The following is an 18,456-nucleotide window of genomic DNA, read 5'->3' on the forward strand; positions in this document are numbered from 1 at the left end:
ACCCATGCCTATCCCTAATGTATAGTAAAAAAATAAGGATAGCATCACTCCTGAAGCAGGATAGGAATCACTAGTGGGAACACAACAAATTTAATGCCAGTTTTTTTTCCTCCTGTCTCAACAGGTAGCGCAGTAGCTCAGATGCTGTAAAGATCAAGGAAGGTGACCTTGTTGGAAATATGCAAAAACAGGGCAAAACAGCTGAAACGTTTTAAAAGTCCAGAGATATGAAATAACGTTCAGAAATGACTCGGGCAGGTGCTCCCCTGATTCACTGGAGCATATGGGGAAGAATATAGAGCATAATAAAATTTCCAAGATTCTGTTATTATAACCAACCTCAAAAGTAGTTTTAGCCTTCCAGTGGAGTTGATTTTCTACTCTGGTCTATCGTCCATCTGGAACGAGCTCCCCCCAGAGATACAGAGGATCCCGGACCTACGCACGTTTCGCCGTGCTCTCAAAACTTTTCTATTTCAGCAGGCTGGCCTGGCCTAACTCTCCTCTTTTAAATTTTTAATTCATGATTTTATAAATTGGGTGTTTTAATCTGTGTTTCGGCCAAAATATTTAATAATTTTAAGGGATTTTTTAATATTTGTAGTATCTGTATTTTATCTTGGCTGTTCACAGCCCTGAGTCCTTATAAATAAATAAATAAATAAATAAATAAATAAATAAATAAATAAATAAATAAATAAATAAATAAATAAATAAATAAATAAATAAATAAATAAATAAATAAATAAATAAATAAATAAAATAGTGAGGCTGCTAGCCATGTTAAGAATCCTCATCCCATTTTCCTGTTTATCAGGATGGAGCAGGACTTTAATCTCGAAGTGGTGCTAATTTGATTGTGTGTCTCTGTGTGTGTTTGTGTGTGTGTGTGTGTGTGTACATACAGACTGTGCATGTGTATGTGTTCTAAGCTTGATTTTTGGGTTGCCAACATTTCATTACCTTCATGTATTATCACCAACATTAATTGCAAGTACAAGCCAAGACAAAACACTTGTAAAACACAGGATTGTTTCACCCAAATACACACAAAACATACAAGATACACCCACACCCCACACACAGAAATAACGAATCTCAGTTCTCTAAAACTCCTGCGCCAATTAAGCTACCTAGTTGGGTAAAGAAACCTTTGAAACCCCCAGGTTCAGAGAATGTCAACTATATACAACGGGAGGGAGATATAGCTATATGAAATATATCTATAGAGATAAGCCACATTCAGATGTTCCCATTGACCTACTGTCCCTTTTAGTTGTCTCTGACCCAGAGCAGTCAGGTTCAGTGACATGATCCTGGTTATTACATGCCACTCTGGTGACACAAGGCAGCTCATAAATAGAGCCAGACATATAATTAAGCAGCAACCTCTTTGAGAGAGATGGGTGGTACAGAAATGTGTAAAAAAATAATAATTAAATAAATAAAATTTAGAACTGCTACACCGGATAGCACAGTTGCTGCTCTGGCCTGCTGGTGCCTTTGCTTTTCATTAAGCTGAGCCAATGATGAAGATGTTATAGGGATGGATCTGACCCAATAACTCGCAAGACAAGTATATATATTTTTCTTAATTTCTTTTATTGCAGGCCTGAATTAATCCTAGGCCTATTCAGTTAATTATCACTGACCTTTGTTCTTTCCCTTGCAGGTATACATCTGGAACTACTGGATGACCTCATGGTGGGAGCTCTTATACCCAGGGGGAGGAGTCAGGAGGTAAGGTGTGGTTATGGGGATGATGGGATATGTGACTTGTTAACTCTTGCAGGGCTATGGGGTTGTGGTGTGAGAGAGTTAGACATTTAACCTGACAGAAGAGGCCAGCTAGTTTTTTAGAAAGCCTCTCGGCTTTAGGGAAAGGAGTAGAGAAAGAGGAAGGAAGAAGAGAGGAAAGGAGAGGGAGAGATAGAAGAAAGGGGAAAGGAGAGGAAGAAAAGGAAGGGGAAAGAGGAGTAGGAGAGACGGTTAGAAAGGGAGGAAGAAGAAAGGAGTGGGGGAAGGGAAGGGAAAGTAGGAAAGAGAAAGAGAGGAAGAACAAAGAAAGTAGGAAGAGATGGAGGAAGGAAGAGAAGGGGAGGAGGAGAGGAAAGGTTGTGGTAAAATAAAGAAGGGTAAATGGTAAAAGACAGCCCCAAACAACTAAAAATGAAAGTTAAAAGATAAGATGAATGGAAAATGATGGATAAAAGATTGTACACTCAAATATGCTTATGAGAAATAAAAATAAAAAACTTTTTTGGGGAAAAAAAAGAAACCCTTTCGGCTTTCACAGGATACTTTAATCTCTCTATGACTGTGAGAATGGATTTATTTTGTCCTATGATCCTGTTCTAGGTGAAGTTCCTTTCCTGAAAAACCTCTCATTTTGATGACCAATAATCCATATCAGCTGATAAATACACGATTGTGTCTTCAGAAAAATGTACATTTTGATGGCTGTTTGAAATTTATTACAGAAACATTAAAATACATATGACACTTTCAAAGGGTCTTTTTTTCTTTCCGTCAAACTGCAAGTCTTAAGGGTCATCAGTGTTGTTCAGCTGTGGTTTTTAACTACCGTTTCCCCCAAAATAAGACATCCCCTGATAATAAACCCAGTTGGACTTTTGAGCGTATGGCAATAAGGCCAAGCGCTTATTTCAGGGTTCAAAAGAAAAAAAGACAGGGTCTTATTTTCGGGGAAACACGTTATACAGAAACAAACTTTTTTTTAAAAAAAAAGGCTTTATATCTATTTTAACATGATATTCCATCATTTTGTAGTTGTGTACTTGTCAACGTGAACTAAATTATTATTATTATTTGCATGTTCTATTTTCTTCATAATCAAAAGCAAGATAAGGTACATTCAATGCAAATACAACTTGGAAATGAATTTATGCAAATCTGTGCATTATATTTTGGATGATGCTTTCAAATATAAAAGAGGTAAAAGATCGAAAAGTAAAGACAGAGATTTAACAGCCCAGTCTACCCCAATAAAAAAAAAAACTGTTGAGCAAAGAAAATCCATACAGTACAATCAGCAATCATAGGAAGAAGTAAAACAAAAGAATCAAATTATCAGGACAAAGCAAATATACTTATGGAAATATACTCAAATACAGGAGAACAGCAAAGCTTAAACTCTCTGCAAGATCAAAATACTCCAGGTTGCCCCTGGTTTGGATCTGGTAGTAAAACCAGTGGGAGGCTCCACCCACTGACCCTGATGTCATCGGAAGTGATCTGTGCATGCGCGAACCAGTAGTAAAGGTAAGTAGAACCCACCCCTGTCCTACTACCTAAAAAATAGTCACAGCAACTGATCTGCACTATTTTTGATTGTCTCCACACTTAACATTTCACAAAAGCAGGAAGACGCAACATTGTTCTATTTTTGTACTTTTAGATTTTTATCCTGCTTTTTTTTTTTTCATATGCAATTTCAGGTAGAAAACATACCATCATTTCTTTCTCTTCCTATTTTTGCAGGCAGATATTTTCAAGTTAAATGTGTAAAGGTAATTGTGGAAATAGTCATATTTTGAAAAGTATTTGCTAGTTTTGAAAAGGCTAATTTTTCTACTGATCAACAAATGACACAACAGACACATTTCACCGTAACTTACAAAAATAGACAATGTTTATGGACAATCTCATACATTGTTATGAAATGATTAAATGAATGTGTGATATGCATAGGTGAGTTAAACTTTTTATATGTTGCAGTTTTGTTTCAATATTTTCTTTCTTTTGTTCTGGTATTAAAATTTCATAACCACTTAATAATAATCATGAGATATCATTGCTTTTCTTTTAATTTGTTTTTGGATGTCACTTCCTCTTTAGTTCTCCAAAGAAATATATATTATTTTGACAAAAATGGACAGAGTATACAAACTCTTAACTGGGTATTCCAAACCATGACCCCAGGGAGAGAGAAAATCTGTTTTCAATAATGTAACACAGCAAAACCTGTGATTAGCAATAGCGACAGCACTTAGACTTATATATAAGGTGACCAGATTTTAACATTGGTAAAGAGGGACATTGTGGGTGTGGCTTATTTTGTGGGCGTGGCTAGCTGGTCATGTGACTGGGTGGGCGTGGCTAGCTGGTCATGTGACCGGGTGGCCATGGCTATGTGTATAGGGTAAGGTGAACAGATTTTAACATTGGTAAGAAGGACACCATTGTGGGCGTGACTTATTGTGTGGGCGTGGCTTGGAGGCCATGTGACTGGGTGGGCGTGGCTAGCTGGTCATGTGACCGGGTGGCCATGGCTATGTGTATAGGGACTACTCAGAGGGCTGAAAAGTCATTTCTGACAGGTCCTCACACTTTTGACTGGTCCTCACACTTATGACCATCCTCACATTTATGCCCGTGCAGTATTCTTAACAACCATGTCACTCATTTCACAACTGCTTCTCTTCACCATGGTGACAAGATAGGGCAAAAACGTAAAATGTGAGGACAGTCGTAAGTTCGAGGACTGGTCAAAAGTGTGAGGACCAGTCAAAAATAACTTTTTCAACCCTCTGAGTAGTCCATATGCACAAAAGGACTAACCAGAGGGCTGAAAAAATCATTTCTGGCAGGTCCTCGCACTTTTGACTGGTCCTCACACTTATGACCATCCTCACATTTATGCCCGTGCAGCATTCTTAACAACCATGTCACTCATTTCACAACTGCTTCTCTTCACCATGATGACAAGATAGGGCAAAAATGTAAAATGTGAGGACAGTCGTAAGTTTGAGGACTGGACAAAAGTGCGAGGATCAATCAAAAATAACTTTTTCAGCCCTCTGAGTAGTCCATATTAATAAAAGGATACAGCAATAGAGAGGGATGAAGGAAGGGAAGGGAAATTAGAGTAGGAGTGAGGGTAAGAGGGGGAGGAAGAGAGGAGAAGGAGAAAGGAAGAGGAAGTAGGGAGGAGAAGAAGAGGGGGGGAAGAGAAAGTAAGAAGGAAAGAAAAGAGAGAGGTGGTAGGTTTGAGGAGAAAGATTGCTGTACAATAAAAAAGATGAAAGGGAAGAAAGCCAACCCCAAACAAATATAAAGATATTAAGATAAAGAATGAATGGTTAAACTTTAAAGAATAAAAGAGAACAAATATGAATAAATAGCAGTAATTAGAAACACACATACAAACATACAATTTATTTTCTTTGAACAGAGTATTTGGCCGGTTCACAAATTTAAACAGTGTTTAGTCACTTCAATTAAATTTACAATTTCTATATTTCCTTTTTGCCATATTTATTCCTCATCTATTTTTTTTTAAAAACCAATATTACCCTTCATCCTCATCTCTAATCTTAATCAAATTCAATTTTTCCCTTCTATTCTATATTATACCCCTTTCCATTGTCATCTATTTTTATATCCATCCTCACATTGTTTAATTATGTAATTATGTAATACAGTTGTTTAATACAAATTCAACATTTTAATATAAATCAATTAGTTATAAAACTATCTTTTTTGTATATTAATCAATATGAACATGAATATTCCAATTATTTCCATGCAATCCAATTTCTTACAAATCAATTAATTATATTTACCAATAATAATAAACCAAATAATTTCCCCCATATATTCCTCTGAACCACAACTTAACCATTTCTGCTTTCAACACAATATACAATTAATAGTATCTCAATTCAATTATTACAATTCCCTAGTTAAATACAGCTTTTTTTTCTTTTGTGTTTTAAAATCTTGAACTCTCCTCCTAAATTTCCCATTGTTTGCAGTTTTTCACCTACCTTTTTTGGGGAGGAAAAATAAAAATAAAAATAAATCTCTCTCTGCCTCATTTTGTCACGTTCCACCAAAGATCCTGGTTTCGGTTTCGTTTCTGCAGCTTAGCTAGGGGGAAAAAAAACTGCTTCAGGAACTCTTTACACTGATTGCCTGTAGGGCGGCCCTTTGAAGCCCCGGGCAAGAGTTTAAACAGTTTTTTTTTCTTCTAGCCATCAGCTGGGGCTCAAGAGGCAGCGGGACTGAGGAGGCAGAATGAAAAATCGGGACTTTTTTGAAACGCCGCGGGACGCGGGACAAATTGCTAAAAAGCGGGACTGTCCCGCCAAAAGCGGGACGTCTGGTCACCTTACTTATATAGTGCTTCACTGTGCTTTATAATCCTCTCTAAGTGGTTTACAGAGTCAGCATATTGCCCCCAACAAACAGGGTCCTCATTTTACCAACCTTGGAAGGATGGAAGGCTGAACCAACCTAAAGCCGGGGAGAATCGAACTGCTAGCAATCAGCAGTCAGCAGAATTACCATATTTTTTGGAATATAAAACGCACCTTTTTTCCCCCAAAAAGAGGGTGAAAATCTGGGTGCGTTTTATACTCCGAATGTAGCCCTGCCCAGCTTCTCAAAGGGAAGTTTCAGAGGCTGAAAAAAAGCATCAGAAATGAAGCTTCAGAAAAAAGAAGTCCCCAAACAGAGCTTCAGAAAAAAAGCTTCAGAGGCTTTTTTTCTGAAGCTGTTTCGGAGGCTTTCAGAGGCAGAAAACTTCTGAAATGAAGTTTCAGAAGTTTCAGAGGCAGAAAAAAAAGCAAGGCACAGAGCTCACAACCAAGGAACCTGTTGCTAAAATTCACCTCTGGGAACAGCTGATTGGAGGCCGATCCAACTGCCAATCAGCTTTTTTCTTATTTTCCTCCCCAAAAACTAAGGTGCAACTTACACTCTGGTGCGTCTTATATTCCAAAAGATACAGTATTCTGCAATACTGCATTGTTGATTGGTGTTTTTCTTGATTCAGCCCAAGTCCCAAATTTCAGTTGACCCAGAGTTTTGCTCGCAGGTCCTTTAATGAGCAAGGTGGTTTGATGAATTCATCTTCATGACAGCTCGGATTTTTCTTTTGTAAATCAAATAAATGTGCATTACTCCAGTCTGAAACTTAAGACAGGTGTTGTGGTCCCGCCCTCCGAGCCTATCTCATCGGAGGAAGAAGGCTCCGAACATGAAGAAGAGGAGTTGCCAGGCCTCCCTCTCCAGGCCCCTCCCCTCTGGCACTGCCTCAAGTGCCGGCCAAGGAAGAGGAGATTAGCCAGGAGCCAGGTGTCTCCGATGAGAGCGAGGGAGGTGATCTGTTGTTCCTGGATCCACGCCAACGAAGGCGTGATAAACGGTTGCAGCAGTTAAGGAGGCGTGCCAGGGATTATAACTGAGTCACTGGACCACACCCCAGAGACTATATAAGAGAGTGTGGTGGCCATTTAAGACTCTGTGACGAACAAAAACTAACTCTGGCTAGTCACTTGAACAACGCTTAAAGCTGCCGAAAGGTTTCTTGTTGGAACTGGACTATTTGCAATTTGTATGTATTTTCTGTTTATCTGATGAAGTAAAGCCCTTGGCAGTCGATGCTCATATAGCTGCCAAGTTTTAGATAACAACCTGTGTGCATGCCAAATGCTTTCTTAACCCTCGGCTGGCTGTGTTTGTGTGTGTGTGGAGACGGGGACAGAACAACAGGATTAAGGTGGACTGTTTACCTGTTTGCCGATCCTTGCAAGTACCATCATGCAGATCATGGGCATGAAACTGGCTTTGTGTGTCTGCATCTGGGTGTGTTTATCTGCTTTTCCAAATGCCTGGCTACTTTTTATGGTGCGCAAGAAATTTCTGGGAGGTCTTTATTCTTCGCTTTGCTTTTATATGCTTGCCAATCTTTCTTCTCACAGGAAACGTTCAGCACTGTATTCCTGGTGTCTGCCCAGAGGCAATATTCAAAAAGTTTCTCTCTGCAGACCCTACTCCAGCAACTGCAGCAACATACTGGCACGATTTCATTTACCAGGAAAAGGGAGAATAGCAATAGCACTTAGACTTATATACCGTCCCATAATGCTTTACAGCACTCTCTGAGTGGTTTACAATGTCAGCATATTTCCCCCAACAATCTGGGTCCTCATTTTACTGACCTCAGAAGGATGGAAGGCTGAGTGAACCTCGAGCCTGCCAGGATCAAACTCCAGGCTCTGGGCAGAGTTAGCTTCCATCCTTTCACCATCACAGCCAATGAGACTTTCCAATACAACAGAGGCATGGCTTTTTTGGTGACTTCCCAGCTAATTGGAGCTACAGGGGATTAACTAGGTATTTGTTTTATTTCTTTTTCTCTTGGAGATGATTGGCTCATAGAATTATCTTTTTAAAAAAAAAAAAAAAAAAACCCTACCTAAGAAGAAAAACTCACTATTTTTCACTATTTTTAGTGAAAGGACTATGGATCAGGGGTGGGTTCTATTTACCTTTACTACCGGTTCGCAACGGGGCCATGCGTGCGCGCGCTTTGCTCACGCGTGCGTGCACAGTCTTCTGCGCATACGCAGAAGCATTTTCATGACGTGAGGGTCAGTGGGCGGGGCCTCCCACCGGTTTTACTACCAGTTCTATAGAACCGGTATGAACCTGGGGCAACCCACCACTGCTATGGATGAGTGCTCATATGATGCAGCAGAAGGAGATAAGTGTTCTGTCCCCGTCTCACACACGCACACAAACAGTCAGCCAGGAGTTAATAAAACCAGCAGTCAGGAATTCATTTGAGATAACAGAATTGGCAGCGACCCAGTAGCTGCCTGCCAAAGACTTTACTCACAAAGGGAGGTTTTTCTCCTCCTTCCGATACACCAAAATAAGTCCACAAAGCGAAAGAATTGTCAAGTTCAGTCCATAATAAATCCAAGGAGGGCATATAACTAAGTTCCAGAAACGCAGTATGACTTGCTAGCTTTTCAGTTTTGTCCGTCACAAGGCCTGAATGGCCACCACACCCCCTTTTATCCCCTGTGGGGTGTGGTCCAGTGACTCAGCTTAATCTCTAGCATGCCTCTTTCTCTGCTGCGTGCGCTTATCTTTCCGACGCTGTTGGGGATCCAGCCAAGACTCATCTCCATCGCTGTCTAACTGCGGCTGCTCGGAAGTGCCTGGCTCCTGGCCTATCTCTTGGTCTTCGGAGGACACCTGAGGCATTGCCAGAGAGGAGGGTCTTTGAGAGGGAGGCCTTGCCAAGTCCTCTCCTTCACTTTCAAAGTCTTCTCCCTCTGATAATACGGAGTCACAACAATAAGGGATAAGCCAGAGGGAATACGTAATTGGTATAAAAATGGTAGAAAGAGAAATAAGTTCCCAAGAGAGAAATAGAAAAGAGAGATCAAAAAGTCAATAAATGATGAAGTCTCAAAAAGAGTAAGAGATGATGGATACAAAATACTTCTCAATATGGTGAATGTATTAGAAATTAGAAATTAAAAAGATGTAGAAAATAGAAAATAGAAAAACAGTAGAACATATGTAGATATATAATAGAATTCATTATAATCATAAATTAATCAAGGTAATAAGGTGGAAGTCTATGATGTGGCAACCTAACTGTATTATTATTATTAATGACATGTAAATGTACTGAAATTTTTAATTTTAGGGGATTGTAGATATAATCCCAAAATTGATTAAATTTGATTAATGAATAGTTTTATTGGTCTTTTTAAGCAATTGTGATATTGGATTTACAGTAGAATATTGAGTAATTTTTTAAAATATTAAAATAATAATGATTTAAAGGGATAATAAATATACCGTATGAAGGAACGTTATGGATGCTTATAAGTACAATGTGCAGGTTAAAGTCAGAAGCTGGAAGTTTAGGATTATGTATATCTAATGTTATTATCGTTAGCATTGTGTAAAAAATATATTGACCCAGTCAATACACTGTCTTCAAAATATGTATGGAGATTAAAGGAAAATTACAAATAAAACATGAATGAAAAAAAGGAAAGAAAAGGAAAAATCACCCACCTGATTGCATCCTTTTCTGCTGATTTTCCTGGGTTATGGTTAGCTCTGTCCATTCTCTGGACTGGCAAACCTCTTTTTTAAAAAAAAAACTCAGTCTTGCTACAGCAATCCAAAAATATATATTTTAAAAAATCCCTGTCTATCATGCTGAGTGGAGAGCATCTAAGCAGCTAACAGATCACCAATTAGTTTAACTTAATAAAAAAATAGTTTTCCATAGTCCATTAGTGCCCTAATATACTTTACTATTATATGATTTAAATATTGAATTTTCCTCTTGAGATTGAAGCAATTGATCACTTTTAGTTAAGAAAGCTGTCTTTTTTACTTTCTGTAAAGATAGATTATACTTAATGGAAAGATTATGTTAAAATGAAGCATGCAAGAAATCCATAATGTTCTCTTTAAAAAGTAAAATGGAAATAATGAACTGCCAAATACACCTTGGAATATATCTTTTATGATTAAGGTGTTTAGAAGTTTTACAATAATCTCCCTTTTAACTTCCAGGAGATTCATTACCGTTGCAATCATTTCCGTGGCTACTTTTTGAAGTTGTATAAATTAACAGTAGCAGCTGGGCAGATTTTAAAACATATGCTATTACAAAAATGGCAAGAATAATTGGAAATATATTCCAGTTATTTAATTAAAAATCATAAACGCGCTGAAGAGCTACCGTCTTTTTAATTTCATGCATTTTCCAAGCTGATATAATCGTGCACAGAAAGGCATTTGTTCTGCAAAAGACGATCTTATCACTAGCTCTAAGGAACGGGAATATATTCCTTGCTTACCAATCCTCCTGCAAAATCATAACAGTATAAGCTGGAGGCTTTGACTGCAGGAAAATTTTGTTGTTGTTGTTGTTAGTTGTGAAGTCGTGTCCGGCCCATCACGACCCCATGGACAACATTCCTCCAGGCCTTCCTGTCCTCTACCATCCCCCAGAGACCATTTAAGCTCACACCGACTGCTTCAGTGACTCCATCCAGCCACCTCGTCAATAGATTAATACAGTAAACTCAAATTGGGGAAATACCATCTTGCAGGATCATATACAGATTTTCTGATCAAGCCAGAAAATTTAAATTTTAAAAAGAAATTGATATTTTTAACAGGGGTGGCAAGGAGACCAGCTATAGAGCTCGAATCATCTGCTGATGAATCTATAATAATGCTAATTGTCTGCTGATGACATGTCTACAAGAAAACAACCAAGGCTCGAAAACATCAAGGATTCTATGCTTCTGACTTCCCCCCTCTTGACTTGTTTAAGGCCTTTATTTATCTTTTTTTTTTTAAAAAATGCATGGCTACTTTTAATACTTCAGTAGAGTCTTGGTGATAAACCATGGCAGAGATTTTATTTATACACACACACACTTCAAGATCCAGGTGGACAGGCAGGTATTGGCCAATCAACCAGACATTGTCATAATAGACAAGGACTACACGACAAGAGCGGTGATAGATGCAATGGTGATAGCAACATGAGGAAGAAGGCATATGAGAGGCTAGAGAAGTACCAGGATTTGGTACTAGAAGCAGCAGTGAAATGCACTTACCTTCGCTACCGGTTCGGAAATGTGAGTGCACGCGCCTCTTCTGCGCATGTGCAGAGCCTTCTGTGCATGCGCAGAGGGTCAAAAATGGGATGTAATGATGTCCCAGCGGGTGGGCGGAGCCTTCCACTGCCGGCCCTACCGGTTCACACGAGCCGGATAGATCTGGCCAGATTTCACCGCTGACTAGGAGGATGTAGAAAGTAAAGGCCAAAGTGGTTCCAGTATGGTGGATGTAATCTGGATTCCCAGAAGGAAGGAGCTGCATTCCAGAAGGCAAAGAGACTGCAGAACTTGGAAAGTTTGGTTGGCAGGAAGACAATTTAAACAGTATACACACATGCCATAGACCAGTAATGGCTAACCTTTTTGTCATCGCGTGCCAAAAGTGGGGGGAGCGGGGGAATTGCACACCCATAATTCTATTCACCCCGCCCCTGCACATGCGACCCCCCGTGTTCCCCCCACTTTTGGCACGTGATGGCATGGTGGGCCCGGTAGGCCTTTCTAGGAGCCTGGGGAGGACAAAAACAGCCTTCTCTAACCACCACCACCCCGGAGACCCTCCAGAGGTTGGAAATGGCCCATTTGCCAACTTCTGGTGGGACCTCATGTGCCCACTGATATGGCTCTGCGTGCTACCTGTGGCACGCGTGCCATAGGTTCACCATCATGGCCATAGACCCTTTGTGACACAGATGACAAGAATCTTTTGCAATATTTTCATCCCACTATGCCCCAAAGCCTTCGTTGACCATTGTAATTGAAAATCAGTGACATGGTTACCCACCATTTTGGGGCAGAGAATACAGTATCCATTTTTGCTTTAAATACACCCAAAGGTCTCAGCAAGTTTTTAACTGGGAACAGAACATGGGCTTCAATCAGTAAAGTTGCTTTAGCAAAGTTAAACACTTTCAATGACTCTGGAAACACCCTCCAGGAAATGAATCCAATCACCAAGAGGACTCTGGCAACTCTTTTCCTATGCCGGGCTCACTACGATCGCAGGCACCAGGTTAGGGCTGAAAAACAGCTTCTAAAGCATAGCTGATCATCGGATGGAGCAGCAATGAGAAAAGCAGGCAAAGTGTGGAAGATCGCTTCACTCGCTAGCGCCTCGTTAGGGCTGGAAAAAAGCTTCAAAAAAGCTACATTCAGAGTATAAGATGCACCCAAATTTTCAGCCTCTTTTGGGGGTACAGATTGACGTACAAAGTGGAATTGAAGGAGTTCTTGTCTTTATGAAATCTCACCACACCAGCACAGCTGATTTTAAAAATAACAATAAGCAGCTCCCCATCAATTTCAAAACCAAGGCACTGTTCTTTCCCCTTTAAGGAGAGTGATTTATTACCCCATAGTGAATTATATATTGCCTTCCTGAATATGAAGAATGAAAATGGTAAAAAAAAAAAAAAAAAAAAATCCAACTGACTGACCTCAAATTGACAAGAGAACACCCCATATAGTTTGCAGCATGCATTTGGAAATTGCTTTTCATGGTGAGTTTTTGAGCCAAGTCCCATAAATTCTGGCCAACAAAACCTTTTAATTTGCCCTTCGAACCTTGACACTTAACCAGGTTCCATCATGAGGGAACAGAAGCCAATGTCTCCATGGAAAGCTGAATCTTATGTGGAGTTTGCATGGACAAATCTGAAGCTGCAAAAGAACTAGTTATATACCTTCTGCTTAGGTGTGAAGTGTGAAGACAAAATGCAAGAACCAGAACATTAGAAAACAGAAAAGATACAAGTAGTTTCGCATAAATATAAAACCAGCGTACACCTGATTTTAGGAGTAAGATTTAAAGTTTCACTGTAGCTTGTAGATCGGTGAATTTACTGTTATCCTTGTTGCCTGATTTGAGGCACACAAGTAATCCTTCACTTACAAATATTTGTTTAGCAACTGTTTGAAGTTACAACACCAAAAAAGATGAGTTACAGCTATTCTTTGCACTTATGAGCATCTCAGCATCCCTATGATCACATGATTAAAATTTGGGCACTTGGCAACTGGTATGCAGCAGCCTGTGATCACGTGGTCACCATTTGTGACCTTTGCAATTGGCATTCCGTAAGCAAAGTCAATGAGGGAACCCATATTTACTTAATCACCCTGTGATTCCCTTAACCATGCCAAAAAAAACCCCCAAAAAACCTAAAATTGGGCACAACTCATTTAACAACCACCAATGGAAATTCTGGTCTTAATTGTGGTTATAAGTCAAGAGCTACCTGTACAAAGGAATTGATCTTTGGAACCTTCTGCATACCTAAGGTAAAGGTAAAGGTTCCCCTCGCACATATGTGTTGGTCGTTCCCAACTCTAGGGGGCGGTGCTCATTTGTATTTCAAAGCCGAAGAGCCAGCACTGTCCAAAGACATCTCCATGGTCATGTGGCTGGCATGACTAAATGCCAAAGGTGCATGGAACGCTGTTACCTTCCCATCAAAGGTGGTCCCTATTTTTCTACTTGCATTTTTTTACATGCTTTCGAACTGGTAGGTTGGCAGAAGCTGGAACAAGTAACAGGAGCTCAATCCATTACACGGCACTAGGGATTCGAACCAGTGAACTGCCGACCTTTCGTTCAATGGCATCTTAGCCACTGAGCCACCGCATCCCTTCTCTGCATACCTACCTTTGGCCAATTCTGGAGTGCCAGACCACCTGGAAAATCAACTATATTGGGTTTTGTGGCTAAAAAAAAAATGGCGGGAAATAAGGATGTAAATAAATAATAAAAATACAACCAGAGAACAATTTGTTATGTGGTCTTTGTGGGAACATGCATCTTTTTTGCTATACTGTGTAACAGAAACTGATCATTTGAACCTACTATCTTCTGGTGATTAAGAACCTAGGGAGTTTTAAGCACCTGCAAATACTTTTCTACGAAATACATAACTATTAGATGTAGATATAGATATAAGGTTTCTTTGTCTCTAATACACACACACACACACATACACATATACATATACACATATACATATACATGCACACACACACAAATGTATATATATGTACACACATACATATACATACATATATAGACACACACACAAATTATGATGGAATAAGCTGCCAAATAGTTTGCACTATTTTGGATAAAATGATTTTGTCCTTTTAAATGTGGATAGTATCTGAACAGAAAATGCACTCACTCTCTGTGTATATGTGTATATTGTACTTTCATTCATTCAGGATGTGGAAATGTTCAGGCTAATAAAAAAACACATGTGGAAATGAAACAAAAAACAATCCAATTATGTGTTAATAACTTTCAACAAAAATAGTTGATTAAAATACCTTCCTCCCAAGCAATTAGAATCACAGAGGACTTGATTCTCACACGGTAATAAAATATGAAACTAGATTCCAGTGCTAAGTGGGGAGATGTGACTCATATTTGTATCTGCCAGAACTGAAGGCATTAATTTAAAAAATTATTTGGATTCTCAGCGTCTGACTGCTATTCTACAAGCACTGAGGTGTAAAAATATGAATCCAAAATGGCAGACCATCCAACTGAATTAGCCAACAATTGCTGCTGCTGCTGCTCACGCTGCAGTTTCCAAAGCAGTGTTTCACAAACTTGGCAACTTTAAGATCTGTGGACTTCAACTTCCAGAATTCCCCAGCCAGCCGTGGTTGAGGAGCTGCCAAGGATGAGAAACATCAAGGTGCAGAAACATTGTTTTTAAAGCTTACCTTTCAGAAGATCATTCAGTATGATATGGTATCCAGGAAGGAATTGTCTTGTCTTTCCTCATTATAGTCTAGTCAGAAGAAGAATGAAGGAATATACATGTCAGAAAGTTCTGTCATGCCTTTCTTCATGCGGATGATGCTTTCTAATAAGGAAGCCTCATTGGAGCTGGCAACATTTTCAAAATGGAAGAGCTGTGTCACTTTAGCAACTGAAGCTAGAATGCTTCCATCCAAGTTTTAGACTTTTTTTTTTTTTGCTGTTGTTGTAACTTTAGATGAGAGCCTTGTATTGCAGATGCTGTGAGGTCCTTCAGCACATTAACAACAACCACAAATACTTTAAGGAACAGAGGGTTGTCAGCAGGGGTGGGATTCACTTACCTTCGCTACGGGTTCGCAAATGTGAGGTTGCACACCACTGAGGGTTGTATGATTGTGATGGAATCAAGAGACCAAGTCCTCTCCCCCACCCCCAAACTCCATCAACACGACTCAGCTCAGGGGGCAGTTTGCAAAGTGAAGTGTTTTTAAGATTAAGATTAACAGAGCATGCGCAGTAGTGGTGGGTTGCTCCTGGTTCGCACCGGTTCGCAAGAACCGGTAGTAAAAATTTGTAGTAGTTCGGAGAACCGATAATAACATTGGCTGGCCATGCCCCCGAACCGGTCCCCGGCCCGATCGCTGCTCGCTTACCCCACCCACCTCATCAGAGGCGCTTTTTTTTTACTTTTAAAAGAATTTTTTCTACAACCTCTTCGGCCGAAAAAATACTTTTAAAAGTAAAAAAAAAGCCTCTGATGATCGCGTGGCTCAGCTGGGATCATCAGAGGCTTCTGAAAGCAATTTTTCTGCAACCTCTTTGGCCGAAGAGGTTGTAGAAAAAAAAATGCCTTTAAAAGCCTCTGGCGATCCCAGTTGAGTTGCCTGATCGTCAGAGGCTCCTAAAAGCATTTTTTTCTGCAACCTCTTAAAGTTGTAGAAAAAATGCTTTTAAAAGTAAAAGAAAAAAAGGTGGCCACGCCCACCCAGTCACGTTACCCCCCCCCCCCAGCTACGTCCACAAAATAAACCACGCCCACAGAACCGGTAGTACAAAATTTTAGAACCCACCCCTGATGCGCAGAGCATCAAAAACGGGATGTGATGACGTCCGGGCGGGTGGGCAGAGCCTCCGCTACTGGATTGTGCGATCCAGATAGAACCAGCTGAATACCACTACTGGTTATCAAGATATAAATCAAAATTTCTGCTTTATCTGGGCCAGGGACAGTTCCTGGTGGCCCCACGGAGATAAGAGATGTTCTCTTTTCCATACCTTGGAAACTGGTCAGCATTTTAATGAGACAGACAGTAGCCTGGAGTAAGTATGCCTACCTATTCTGCTAATCAAATAATTCCCTCGACACTGTCAAGCTAGTTACTAAATCTGCATTACTATTAATCTTCTCATCGTTCCTATCACCCATCTCCTCCCACTTATGACTGTATGACTGTATCCTTAAGATTTATATTGACTGTTTCCCTATGCCTATCATTAAGTGTTGTACTTTATGATTCTTGACAAATGTATCTTTTTTTTAATGTACCAAGACAAATTCCTTGTGTGTCCAATCACACTTGGCCAATAAAGACTTGACTTCTATTCTATTCTATTCTATTCTATTCTATTCTATTCTATTCTATTCTATTCTATTCTATTCTATTCCATTCCATTCCATTCCATTCCATTCCATTCCATTCCATTCTATTCTATTCTATTCTATTCTATTCTATTCTTCTAATGCACTTCATACCACTGTGAGAAAGAGAAAAATCTACTTAACAGGAAATCACCAAGAACCACAAAGTTGTGTCCATCAGAGTGGTCTCCAATATGACTATCATCCTTGCTAGAAAACAAGCCTAGTGTCACTTCTGCATTTATTTATCTCTCTACATGCTGCTGTAACCTGCCTCCATTTTCTGCTTTCCTGGAGTTCTTCACAGCCAAAAGAGAATGGAATGAATAAAAAGAGAACCCCATGTCTATGCTAGCCCCATTTTGTTTTAAATCTATCAATGGTATAACTTTAAATTCTTGGATGGTGATTTCTGGCTTGTTTAGCAAGAAATTAGCTTTCATAAAGATGGATGGAAGGAAGGAAGGATGGATGGATGGATGGATGGATGGATGGATGGATGGATGGATGATTCCCACCCCTATCTAACATTTGTCAAGGAGAGAGAAAGAGAGAGAATCCCAAAGGTGCTTTTTCAAAAGGCAACTGGACTTTCTTTGTTTTTTCTTAAAGACATTTCACTTCTCATCCAAGAAGATTCTTCAGTTCTGACTGAATGGTGGAGAATAGAAAGATTTATATTCCTTGTAATCATCTGGTCATTAGCATTCTCTCTCTCTCTGAGAGTTGCTGAGGCCATTTGGAGGTTTATCTGTACCCTCAGGGTTACCTGAAATAATGCAAAGGAGATGTTGTTGTTAGTTGTGAAGTTGTGTCCGACCCATCATGAACCCATGGACAATGATCCTCCAGGCCTTCCTGTCCTCTACCATCCTCTGGAGTCCATTTAAGCTCACACCTACTGCTTCAGTGACTCCATCCTGCCACCTCGTTCTCTGTCGTCCCATTCTTCTTTTGCCCTCAATCTTTCCCAGCATTAGGCTCTTCTCCAGTGAATCCTTCTTTCACATTAGGTGGCCAAAGTATTTGAGTTTCATCTTCAGGATCTGGCCTTCTAAAGAGCAGTCAAAGAGCTAAGGAGATAGGTGGTGTAATATCTCCCCTACTCTGAAAAAGCAGAGACAACCATGACCTGGATGACTGAGAATCTCTAGAGAGAGAAAGAGATGGTGTGGGGAGGGAGGGAGAGAGAGAAAGAAAGAGAGATGCTTTTGAAAATCTGAAAAACAAAGCCAAAAGGATAGAATTGTTAATGGCTTAATAATAAACAGAATTTGTTATGCAAGTAGTACCATTTTATCAAGCAAAGTGATAACCAAATATAACAAAATAACCAGCAAGGTGTACACATTTTTCTCAATCAAGTATTTCAATTGAGTAATTCTTATGGGCTAAATATAAAGCAGAAGAAAACAAAAATAATGACTACCAGTAAACATAGCATTTGTCAAGCAAAGTCTATATACTAGCAGCAAAAAACACAACACCTGGCCTGTTATTTGAATGAGAGGTGAGATCACAGCTTAGACATAAAGAGCAGAATTGAATAGGTGAGACCAAGGATTTTTTGACCCTCACTTCTTTGCTGTCAGACTTAACACTAAGCATTATTTGTAAATTAGATGTTGTTATGTCTCACC

At 39.6% G+C, this 18,456-nt stretch overlaps 1 long non-coding RNA gene across 3 annotated transcripts in view; it reads right to left on the reverse strand.

The window, feature by feature from the left end:
- The window catches only part of LOC117670630 (uncharacterized), a 149,461-nt gene that overhangs the window by 111,506 nt on the left and 19,499 nt on the right, over positions 1–18,456 (reverse strand). For all 3 annotated transcript variants that reach the window (XR_009620249.2, XR_004592666.3, XR_004592665.3), the window contains exon 3: positions 15,138–15,205. This is a non-coding gene — a long non-coding RNA (uncharacterized LOC117670630). The remainder of the gene's footprint in view (positions 1–15,137; positions 15,206–18,456) is intronic.

This window comes from Pantherophis guttatus, chromosome 6 (assembly GCF_059756535.1).
Source record: "Pantherophis guttatus breed Tessera chromosome 6, ASM5975653v1, whole genome shotgun sequence".
Classification (NCBI taxonomy): Eukaryota; Metazoa; Chordata; class Lepidosauria; order Squamata; family Colubridae; genus Pantherophis; species Pantherophis guttatus.